Source organism: Agelaius tricolor, unplaced genomic scaffold (genome assembly GCF_023055355.1).
Source record: "Agelaius tricolor isolate 1412-34295 unplaced genomic scaffold, bAgeTri1.0.p SCAF_7, whole genome shotgun sequence".
NCBI lineage: Eukaryota > Metazoa > Chordata > Aves > Passeriformes > Icteridae > Agelaius > Agelaius tricolor.
Window position 1 is genome coordinate 27,018,841 of NW_027269267.1, and position 12,562 is coordinate 27,031,402.

The following is a 12,562-nucleotide window of genomic DNA, read 5'->3' on the forward strand; positions in this document are numbered from 1 at the left end:
AAGCCAGTCCTGCCGTAAATTAGAAGCTTGGCTCTCCCCACATACCAACACAGGTTTTCGTCAGAAACACATTTTCAGTTTGTTCCAGTATTTTAGGATGAACTTCCCAGGAAAGAGATTAATGTCTTTTGTTACCAGTATGTTGCAAACCATGCTTTACTGTCCTTTGTCCATCCGAAGTTACACAGGACACTTCCACCGTGGGAAACCCTGTAACCTAGAGCTGTGGGGTCAGAGCTCAGAGGTGCTCTTAGGCTATCTAGTGCCACTGCTTTAAAGCCATGCTTTTTATCTGTACTGCTCTGTCAAAGGGTAAGTGTGACACGTAGCTCCAGTAACACCATTCTTTGAGAAAACTTCAGTGGCAGAACTTGTTTCAGAAAAATAACTTGTCTAGTTTTATTTTGTTATTTAGGTATATCTAATACAGACTTTGTGTCTCCATAATAATTACTGCAAATATAATATGACAAATGTAAACAATGTATCCATATCACATAGTTGAAGTAAAGTAGGTGAAAACAGAAGAGCCAGCCTCATTCAAAGCAACTGTCCCTAGGCTGGTATCTTCTGTCTGACAATGGCCAATAGTAGAGATACAGGTAAGAGGTATAAAAACATATAAACCACCATTAAGTGGCCTTTTCTTTCTGTTTTCAGCTCCTGAAGTGCAGAGGGAAAGCTCTCAGGTGAAATCCAGTGCAACCCTAGCAGCCACAAATGTACCACTTGTCTGTGAATTTGTCAAATAACTTTTTCATCTGTTGGTACACCTGGCCTCCAGGAGTGGTGGGAAGGTCTCAAATTTGCACAAAGGGTAGACAGGAACTTTTCCTCACTGGTTTTAAATCCAGTGCTTAATAATTTTTCGAGGTACTTGAATTTTTGTCATCTAAGAAATCGTGAGTGATCATGCCCTATTTGTTTCCACCATACCAGTTTATAGACCTCTCTCATATGATTTCAGAACTATCCTTTTTCCTGAACTGTGGAGCTTTGGTCTTTTACTTGTTTCCAAACCCCTATGAGCTAGCATTGCTCAAAGGAGCAGTCCTTCCAGTCCCCTTGCTTTTTGCTGTCCTTTGGCCACAACCGTTTCTTGTGCTAGCATGCTGCAAACTGTATCAGAATAATCCAACAAAAATGATTAATTTTGTTTCAGACCAGTTTCCCCACTGAGTTGCTGAACACCTGCACAAACACCTAAAGGGAGAGGCTTTCAGGGGTGACAGCGAGTAGCTGCAGGCAAAGGAGCTTGGGCCTAATTTCATCAGCAGAGCTGGCCAAAATGCTTCATGAAGCTACAGCTGAAGGCAGAGATTTCCTAGGACTGGCTGCCACTTCCCTCCCTCTGTTGTGTATCCCCCTGCCCATGTCCACAGACGTGGCTGTGCCATTTCAGCTAAATCACCTGGCAGGAGACTCTTCCTTTTTTTAAGTGTGTGTGTGTGTGTGTTTTACCAGGTTACTGTGCTGAACCAGCTCAGTGACAGCATGAAGAAGTGTGGAGTGGGATTACAGCAGTAAATCCATAGTCTGCTCTGGGACTGCAGCCTGAGCCCCTCAAACAGAAACCATTCCCCACCTTTTCATCCTGCCCTGCATGTTTTCTGTTAATACTAATTTTCAGAAAATGGGGACAAAACTACATGCAATATTCAAGACATTGTAGCAACAATTCAAGATATTGTAGCAACATTGTCGTGCTTCTTTCTTGCTTCTGTTTTTTTCTTACTATTTTCAAACATTGCATGGGTGAATTCTTGACCCAGTCTCTCCACAGAGCCATGAACAAGAGGTCTGAGATCTCTTTCCTGAGTGCAGATTTACCAGTGAATGCAGAAGGTGAGAGCTGTCTTTCATGGGTGTGTCACTTTGTGTGTCTATATATTAAATTTTGCTTGTCATTTTTTACCCTGTCACATGAAGAGTGTTATCAAGTGATACAGGCAAGCCAACTGAACAGCTTCTTGCTACCAAAACAGGTTGGCCCACTCTGCCTTCCCTCTAAGCTTTCACCTTATCCCTGGATGTACAGTCTTTGTACACTTTCATCACTGATGTGACCTCTCTGCAAGTAAATTCAACTCACTAACTCAAGATAAAAGTTGAGGTTTTTTGCTAAAAGTCTCCTGATATTCTTGAATACCAGTTTAAATTTTGTCTGTTCAGATGAATTTTGTATTATCTGCCAACTGACCTCATGGCATTAAGTTTCTCCATAAAATTTCTGAAGATGTTGAACAGCAGAAATTTTTGTGGGTTCTGGAAACTGCATTATATTGTGTAATCTAATGATGAGTTTTCTTTCTTTCAGATTTTTTTTATCCTTTTCTGTTTATCCCATATGATCACACTTTGAGAGCATATGGTAAAAGAGCAGCTCAAAATTTTTTTTAAATCCAAATATCTAATATTCTCAGAACCATCCTTGTCTAAATAAATATCATTCTTTGAATCTCAAATGGTTTTGCAAAACAAGACATCCTTCTTGGTATGCAATGCTGATTCTTCTCCAACATATCATTCAGTTCACCAGTTCTATTCTTTCTTATGTTTTCCAGTAAGTTACTTGGCAGAGACATCAAACACTGATTTTGGTGAGCTCAGAAGTCTCTTCAATAGTTGTATTTTCCACCTTCCATTTTTCTGGCATGGTAGCATTTAAGGCAGATTTAAGCAATGAGTTGAATAAAGTAACAGTTTAATTTTCTTCAGAATTAATGGATTTTTTTTGTTATCTGGTTACAGCTGTCCCAGTAATGTCTTAGGGAACATGAAAAACAGCATAGAAAAATAATGCTGAAAATATTAAAACAATGTTACATGAACTGCTTGTGCTTTCAGCATGTCCCATTTTAGATTCTCTTTTGATTTTAGACTAATCTAGACACAGATGTATCCAAATATAAATCTGAACCTGTAGGATTAGTTTCCATTGGTTTTTAGACACTAACCAGAAATATGCACAAAATCAAACAAGTTTTGAGAGAAGTGACTAAAAATACAACTCGAAGATGTTAATTAAGGATCAAAAATCTAAAGTGGTTCATTAGGCCACACACCTTGAGACACTTACTCTGAATTCCAGCTGATGTCCTTTGCTTTCTCTTCCTTAATTAATCCCAAAAGAAACCAGTGTGTAGTGTGCAGACAAGCTGCAGAGGTGTAGCAGAAGGTTTAACTGAGCGAAGTTCATTTAGGTTCCTGCCACTAGTTACATTTGTAGTCACGAAAGTGTAGAATGAAACTAAAATGTCCTGAGAAGAATACACAGGCCTCACAACTTTAGAGCTGAAGAAGCAGGGCAATGGAGCAGGTGAAGGGTCTGGAGCACAGGTCTTGTGAGGAGCAGCTGAGGGGGCTGGGGTTGTTTAACCTGGAGCAAAGGAGGCTCAGGGGGCACCTACAACCACAACTACCTGAAAGGAGGTCGTAGTGAGGTGGAGGTCAGTCTCTTCTCCCAGTTAACAAAACACTGAACAAGAGGAAATGGCCTGACGTTGTGCCAGGGGAAATTTAGATTGGATATTGGGAAAAATTTCTTCACGATAAGAACAGTCTGGCATTGGCACAGGCTGCCCAGGGAAATAGCAGAATCATCACCCCTGGAAGTGTTCCAAAAATGTGTGGTTGTGGCACTTGGGGACACAATTCAGTGGTGGACCTGGAAGTGCTGCGTTGCCAGTTGGATTTGATGATCTTAGAGTTTTTTCCCAACCTAAACAATTCTATGATTCTATATATTCATTGTGGACAAGAGGAAGGGATTCCCAAGCCTGCCCTTCCTTCCTTCTGTCAGTCCTCTAGCCAGGGACACTGTGAGGTGCATGTTCTTGACTTGTGAAGGGCCCTCTCTTCTGTGTAAAGAAGAGAGGGCCCTTCTCACCTCAAGGAAAAATTGGTTAGACACGTCCTATGAGTTGTCCCACAAGGCCAAAGTATCTCAGATTTTAGACAAGCAACTGCTTCACATGCTCATTTCACATTCATTTCCTGGGGTTTTTTTTTCCTTTGAAAGTATTCCTAAGGTGTCATTCCTATATTTGCTTGTATTTTATGAGTGGAAGGATATGAGATTACCTCAGAATATTTAAGAAATTAAATTATTGTGGAAGGCAGCATACTTAATCAGAAAATCCCTCTGAGAGTAAGAAGAGCTGATTCCATGATCCTTGGCCTGAGTGCAGTACAGGTTGGCCATATGCCAATTATATTCAGCACATTAAGATCTGGAACTTGCTGCTTAGTTGTCAACTATAATTCACGGACTGATGCCAGGAGATAAACTTCAAGGGCAAGGAAGTTCTGAACTGTCATCTTGTTCTCTCTGTGCCTGTCTTGGTTCCAGGTGAATGAGATTTCCTTTCATTAGAGGCTAAAATGGTGGCTGAAAATGTCTTTAGGTACTAGCAAAACCAAATTGCTTACCTGGACAGTGGCACTCCCTCTGCACCAAGCAAGACAGCGAGCAAACTCCTGGGCAGAACTGGCACTGCCATCCACAGGTGAGCTCTCAGACTAAATGGCACCAACAAAAAGCACAGACCTCCTGCCACAGCCTACAGGACATTGTGGCTCCTGGTTTATTATATGCCTCTGCGGGACACCAAAGGGTTGAGGTGGGGGTGCAGGACCAGAGAGTCTGTTCTCTGTGCAATCTGAGTCACCTTTTAGCACCTGGAGGCAGGGAGCCAAATGGGGCTGTTGTATTTATTGTGACAAGATGTTGTGGAGAAGATCTGCCATAACTGACTCTGCTTTTTACTTCTTACTCCCTTTTTAAAAAAAATAACTTTGCTTTTCTCTGTTTTGAAACAACCTCTGTACCTCTGGGATACAAGCATTAGATTGTGGACTTAAGTGCGTTGAGGAAGATCAGTTCCTTTTATCTTGCTCCTGCCTTCACGTGTCTGTTATCCAGTTGAGGATATTAAATTCAGTTCTATTAAATTCCTTGCTTGATGATTAAGCACCTGTTGTGCCATCACTAAATGTCTCTCTAGTGTCTCCATATGTTGCCATTTGGAAAAAGAATTTTGTAGAGGTTGAAAGATATCTTGATTTTCAACACGTGTGACAAGGCAAAGAAGGGAGCTCACAAACTGGAACTACTGTGGGCAGATAGACCATAAATAACTTTAGAATGCCCCTAGCAGGTAACTTATATAAAAAAAGTAGAATCCCAAATATCCTACTGTCTTCGCACACACACAAATCTTGTTTATATGGAAAAATCCCACACTGAAACAGTGTCATTTTGAAGACCTGAAGATTTGTAATTTTGTTTCACCCAAAGATGAAAAAGCTCCTGTAGCAGGGTGTGCAGCTTGCCCAGGTGGGCCTCAGTTATTTAGACAAAGTATGGGTTCCCACACTAAAAATTTAAGACTTCTTTTTGTCATCAGCAGAAATTGAACCCAGACTTGAAGACAAGAACCCTTCACGGTACCAATGCAATCCCTGCTGCTTGGGAAACCCATTTGGTAGATCCATCTGGACCTTCTCCTAATGTGCCACCGCTGCAGAAGAGCTGGGGCTTTTTGCACAGCCTGGACTTTCCTTTTTAAAAACAGAGTTTTGGACACATCAGCTTCATTTAATGCCTGGCTGTTAAGTGAGTCAAAACAAATTAAAATTGTAAAGTATTTGTGATGATGAGAAGTGAAAGTTGGGAGGTAACAAAAATGGGATGTGAGCCTTCTAAGAACATTTCCAGGCACTCAGTGTAATGCTGGATAGTCATGCAGCTCCACTGAAAGATGTTACTGATGCATATGTGAAGCCTTATTCCAAGACACACCCAGATGTAAATGCAACTGGTGATGAAAAAGAATGTTAGAAGAATGAGAAAGTGCAACTGAAAGCAATTAGAAGCCATGCTTGGATTCAGGCTATTTTCAGGGATAAATATGAAAAACTTCTTTCTCCTCTTCCGAATATAAGTCCTTCATGGAGCCACACAAATATGTGCCTTTGTTTAGATCAGGCCAATATTCTTGTGTTAGAATGTGAAATTTCATCCAGAGGTCTTTAATAATGTAAATGGCATAAAATTCCTCTTCTCTGGGGTGTTCAAGTTTAACATTTTCTAATAAAAACAATCGCAGAAAAGTGCTCTTATACTGAACAAGTCTTTTGAGTGATTGGCATATATTAAATCAAGAAGAAAAGGGCTAACTTTCAAAATATGCTTAATTCTAGTGATGATGAAATGGATGAAAAGAATAAGTAAATGTAGATTAGAGAGAGAATCAAAGACTTGGGTAAAAAGTGGAGCTGAATGCATGGAGAGAAATGTAGAAAAAAGGTTGTTCATCTTTCACACATGTCATTTACTTAAAAAGAAATTTCATAAAAGACTCTCCAATTAATGTCTCTCTTCAATAAGGGATCCAAATCCTATTTTCTGACAGTGATACATTATGCTAGAGGGAGAAGGAGAAAAGCTTCTTTTCCTCAGATGCTAGTCATGCCCATGTCCATGTGCTGAACTGAGTGACCAGAGGAACAGCCTTTGCGAGGGACCAATTTCTCTTCAGGGCGATCAGCTTTCCTGCTGGATGCTCTGCAGCTGGGACAACTGAATCTTGCTTTGGAGCATTGCACCAACATGGGCACTTATGTTTCTTCTTCTCTTTTCTGTGATGCCCTTGGCCCTGTGGAAGTGTGCTGAGCTAAAACAAGGGGCACCCTGATGATGGATAAATTATCGTGACCTGTGCGATGGTCGGGAGAATGCTGAGAGAAAACACAGTGTCAGCAGATAGAGCCCAGTTCTGACTTATGCTGAGGACAAGAGTTCAATAAGCCTGAATCCCAAACCAGACTGTGAGTAGGAATGAACTTCTGAGTGATGTAAGGGATGTCGTAAACATTGCTGGTGGACTGGATTTATGTTTTATTAGGCCATTGGTATATGAATATACTATGAGGTCATCATGGCTTCTATTCCTGTGCTTTCCACACGTGCTTAAGTCCTAGGGGATTTTTAGTTGCTTGAATAAAGCCTAAAAGAAATATAAATAAATTCAAGGATGACGTGAGGAGGAGAAGAATATTGCAACAAAAAACAAGAACAAATATAAGCCCATACAATGTGTTCTACAAAACCTCACCAGGAATTATATAAACACCAGGATGACAAGTGGAGTTGCTGAGACATTACTTGAGTTGGAGCTGTCTCTCCAAGGCAGGAGGGAGAGTACTGATATTCATTGCTGACTGTGAAAAGGGCCTCTTAGCACAAGACCATGATGTTTCTTTATTGTTCTCATTAACTCAAAGCAATAAAAACCTCCCAGCTGTATAACACAATATAATGGGACAGTGAGAGACAAAAACAGTTTTAATAAGATGTAGCTCTTGCCAATGCTCTGAGCTCTTAGACTGAACTCTGCTCTGAAGCAGCCTCCTTGCATCAGTCTGGGCTTGGAAGAAGGGAGCAGAGCTGTCACTGCAAAGAGCTCTCAAACCCTGATCCCTGGGGCAAGCTGCTGGTGGTTGGGAAGAGTTGCCTGGTAACAAGGAGCTGCTGCCTTCTCATTTTCAGCTGTTAAACTGCATTGGAAGGAACTAAATAATACCAGAATAGAAACCTAACTTATAATTTGTGGTTTAATGCAATGAAACAGGAGTAATGTTATGGCATCTCTAAATTGTTTAGGACACGAGTCTTTGCAATAGAGTTCCAGCAGGTCCATGTTGCAAAATGGATACAGAGCTTTCTGTAATCTTTTATTGATCAGCATCAGCTTCTTGTTCCAACAAGATTTGTCAGTGGAGTGCTGGTGATGTAACCTCTGGTGTGTGGGAAAAGGTAATAGCAATGGGGATTTTACCAGCAGCACAAGAAACAGGCATAACCAAGAAAACAAAAATTCATTTTCTGGAAAGTGTATGCAAATATATGTATTAAAATATCAGTATTTATATTTCATGTTTGAATGGAAAATGCAATATCTGATGTGCTGGTTTCTCCAACCAAATGGAAATATGTACATTTACCTATTGGTGGTAATAATAATAATAATAATAATAATAATAATAATAATAGTAGCAAGTGTCTGAATTTAATTCTAGAACAGGTGTTGTGCTTTCTTTTCTGGAAAGGAAATTCTAGCTGTGAAGTTTGAGAGGGACTGAGACTTGAATGAGGCCTGTTGACATCTTTGTGGGAGACAAAGAAAAATGGAAGGATCAGGCCAGAGCAGAGGGTTATCCCACTGTAGGACTGTCATCATTGAGGGAAGGAGGTTCAACATATGTTGTTGGGCAACCTGTGCTGCCATGAAGTTTCCATCTTCAAAAGCTGGAGGAAAGGAGAATGCCTGCAAAAACCCAAAGCAGCATACAAAAAGGAGGGGTGAGCCGCCTCTGAAGTCCTGGGAACAAAAGGTGACACTGATGTGGGCTTTGGCAGGGAAGGCAGTCATGGGGCCTGCTTATGTTCCTTCAAAGGGTTGTAAGCAACAGAAAGAAAATATCAGCTTTGGTTTAAATTCAAAAAAATCATAGCTCAGTGTGCTGTTTTGACTGGGGTAGAGTTAATTTTCTCTATAGTTGCCAGTACGGGGCTGTGGCTAAAGCAGTGTTGATAGCTCAGGATGTTTTAGCCATTGCTGAGCAGGACTTGCACAGCACCAGGACCTTTTGTGCCTCTCACCCCTCCCCACCCACCAGTGAGGGGGCTGGGGGTGCACCAGGAGCTGGGAGGGGACACGGCTGGGACAGCTGACCCCGGGTGAGCAGAGGGAATATCCCACACCATGTGGTGTCATCACCAGCATATGAAGCTGGGGCAAGAAAAAGGAAGGGGGGAATGTTTGGACTAAAGGTGTTTATGTTCTCAAGTCACCATTACAGGTGGTGGTGCTCAGCTTTCCTGGTTTGACTGGATACCTGCCTGCCCATGGGAAGTGGTGGATGAATTCCTTGTTCTGCTTTGCTGGCCTGCTTTGTGGCTGTTGCTTTCACTGTTGAACTGTCTTTACCTCAACCCATGAGTTTCTCACTTTCACCCTTCTGGTTCTCTCCCCCATCCCTCTGGGGCAGAGTGACTGAGCAACTGTGTGGCCCTGGAGTTCAACCATGACATTCAGAAATGTGTTATTTTAACCAGGAAAATTAGGGAGGGAGAGGGATATCTAGGTGAAGTATGACTTCCCTTTTCCATTACAGATTGCTTTGAAAGATATGGTAATGTCACAATACATGGCTAGTGAGAGCTGGTTTTGAGCCTGTGTTGTGCTAATTTTATCAAATACCAAAACCTTCAAACATTGGTACTTAAAATGGGCAAGAAATATGTCAAGAAAATATGTTTCATTCGTGTGCAATCTGATCTTCAGGTAAATGTACCAACATCCTCTTCTCTACAAGAAATCTTCTGTGTTTTAGGAAGATAGTGAAAAAACAGGAGGCACACAAAAATCAAACCAGTCTGTACCCCCATCCATAGATGCATACAAATATGGACATATAGGTGTCTCCATAGCCATGCATGTGTTGTCATGTCCCAACATCCTGCAAACACAAATCAGTTAATATTCTTTGAGCAGTCCTCTGAGACAGGAAGGTATTATTCCTGTTTACAGATTAGAAAGCTGAAGTCTCAGGGAAGTTCAAATGTAAAACCCAGGAAGAGCTGGAATTGACTTTAATTTTTTAAAGTCCAAGTGGGGGTTTATGTATGTCCAAGATTTACGATATCATCTTTTCTTTTTTGTTGTTTGACTTGATTTCAAAATTTCTATGGCAAAGAGAGAAAAATCATGGAATAGAATAGTGTTCAAATAAAAGGACAAAATTATTGTTTCCTTTTAAGTTGAGAGAGGGAAAATCCTTCATCTTAGCTTGTATCAGAGTGGTAATTTAAAAATGAAGTGCTGATTCTTCAAAAAGAAATTTAGCTTTGCTATCATTGATGCCAGCTGGGTCTGCAAGCTCTACCACAGGAAGAGATGTAAGTGGTTGAGAAAACCTGAATGAATTGCACTCATTCCACAATAATTAAAGCTCTTCTTGGATCTTAAGGGCTGGAACCAGAAAAACAATGTCCAAAAGATCCAGTCCAGCACCATTGCATTTTGGTGTGGGTAGTCCAGTGCACAATAAAAACTCAGCAGCACCTTGCTTTTAATGAAATAAATGGAGCAAAGCAGGTGTGGAAGGGCAGCAACCCCTTTGACAGACTGGTATAAGGGGCAAATAAATCCACCCCCACTGCAGGACACAGGCTGGGGCTTTCTTCAGCCTGTGGTGCCAACTCCTTGTCCCTGAGGAGTGCACCCTCACTTCTCATGGGCAATGCTGTGAAGCAAAGGAGAAGATGGAGTGTGGTGCTGTTTTCAGGGGTCCCAGGACGAGGGAAGAGATGAGAATCTTGACTCCATGTTTCAGAAGGCTGATTTATTATTTTATGATATATATTATATTAAAAGAAAACTATATATTAAAACTATACTAAAAGAATAGAAGAAAGGATTTCATCAGAAGGCTAGCAAGGAAAGGAATGAATGATAACAAAAGCTTGTGACTCTCAGAGAGTCCGAGCCAGCTGATTGGGGTTGGCCATTAATTAGAAACAACCAACATGGACCAATCAAAGATGCACCTGTTGCATTCCACAGCACCAGACAATCATTGTTTACATTTTGTTTCCGAGGCTTCTCAGGAGAAAAAATCCTTAGGAAAGGATTCTTCAGAAAATATCATGGCTACAATGGAGGGACCTGTGATGCTGTGGTGCATGGAGAGGACCCTCAGGAGGGAATATGGTGTCTCCTACAGTAGCCTCCTTCAGAATTTTAATGATTTTTTTATACATTATATTATATACAGTACAGAATGACTGGATATTTTATACAAGACCCATCCTAGCACTGGATACTGGCCTCTTCTGCAGATTCTTCTCTAGACTTAGTCAGAAATTACTTGTATTCTCTCTCCAAAGGAAATCCAGACACCAAGCTGCTGCTCTTTGTCTGTAATCATGTTGCCTTCATCTATGGTTTGGCACCAGCTGCACCAGGAAAAGGCACATAATTACAGTTTGCTTCTAAGTTATTTGATCAGAAGTTCAAATTCTAAGTCCCAGAAATTACACACTGGTTATAACTAAGAAAAAAAATCAAGTATTCTGTTAAGAAAATGGTGTTAAGCAAAATACTCAAAAGTCAAACCTATTGAAAGAAAAGCACCTTAATATCTGAAAAAAAAACCAAAATAAAATGGGCAGAAACTTGTTATCTGGCTGTAAAATTAAGTTCAGCTATTTTCTTACTTGAGCTTATCTGTTCTTATTTTTATTGTGTGCATTGTTTATATATTGTGCTCTAGAAATATTTTATTGCATAAATGTTTGGCTTAAGGGAGGGAGGAAAGGGTGGGAAAAATCCCAACAAATAACCCAGTGTATTTAAGGCTTTCAGTCTGTACATATGCTGCAGGGAAGATTCCAGCAGTATGGTTTACTATATGCCAGGTGCATTTGCTGCTTGGAAACAGAGCTCAGCTTTCCACAGCACTTGGTCCTCTGCTGAAACTAGAAATCTTCAATATGCTCATCACTTGAGCAGACACCAGCTCTTAGGGCAAGTGCAGTAAATGCACAGGGATGCTCCCTAAATCTCACATGCAGTATCCTGAAGCAGCAGACTCACCGAGTGTGGGCTGAATGAGTTACAGACCATGAGCAGAGCAGCTGCCCTTGCTGTGCAGTGCTGGGTTTGCAGCAAGGCCAGCCAGTGCTTTTCAAGGCTCTTGGTGGGACATGAAGGGGAAAGATGCTGTACCTGCAGCACTGCTGCTGTCCTGTGTCTCCATGGGCAGGCCACACTCTAACCTTCGGGTAGAAAAGGGTACATGAGGCCAAAACTTTGTGCTGGGTGCCAAAGAAAAAGGCAAAACCCTTTGGCAATGCACTGGTGTGAGTCCTGCACATGTGTTAACCCATAACACAGGAGCTCACATGTGGCCCCACGTGCATACATCCCACATACCTATACAGACTCTGCACACAGTGAAGGTGATTGCTCTCTGCAGTGTTCCAGGTGTCCCAACTCAAAGCTGTGGCTGCATCCTGGGTGCCATGCAAGGAGTGATTAAATCTGAGCCCAGAACCTCCCCAGGCACAGCACACACTTATCTGAGTGGCAGAGGTGTAGAACCTCCAGCAGCCCTCTCTGTCCTTCTCTCTCTGTGTGCCCAGACATCTCCAGACTGACCCCATTGCTTGAACCCCATGGATGGGAGGCACAGGGGAGCTGCAGCACAAGCTGTTCCCATGGGATGATCCCTGAACCCCCATCCTGTTTCCCTCTCTCTTGCTGCAGTGTCCCCATACCAGTCCCTGTGGGTAAATGGAGGGGCTCCTCTGATGCTCACCCAGCTCCTCCTGCTGTGCCTGGGAATGCTGTCTCCACCCCTAAAAGGCTCCCTCCAAGTGCACAAGTGCACTGCCTCCTTCCTTCCCTGTGTTCAGCCTTTAATATGCATCCCTCTAGCATTGTGCAGCTTCCATGGGGGCTGATAAGCAGATTGCCTTTTTCTTTTCTGTAAA

The 12,562-nt window shown here is 41.8% G+C and overlaps 1 long non-coding RNA gene across 2 annotated transcripts; it reads left to right on the forward strand.

The window, feature by feature from the left end:
* The first annotated feature begins 2 nt into the window (after window positions 1-2).
* On the forward strand, window positions 3-8,018 carry LOC139591724 (uncharacterized). 2 transcript variants are annotated; one of them, XR_011679738.1, is made up of 4 exons: window positions 3-873; window positions 1,773-1,845; window positions 4,352-4,508; window positions 5,412-8,018. It is a non-coding gene; the product is annotated as an uncharacterized lncRNA (long non-coding RNA). The 2 variants fall into 2 exon arrangements; XR_011679739.1 differs by having other exon boundaries at window positions 1,784-1,845.
* Window positions 8,019-12,562: the final 4,544 nt, after the last annotated feature.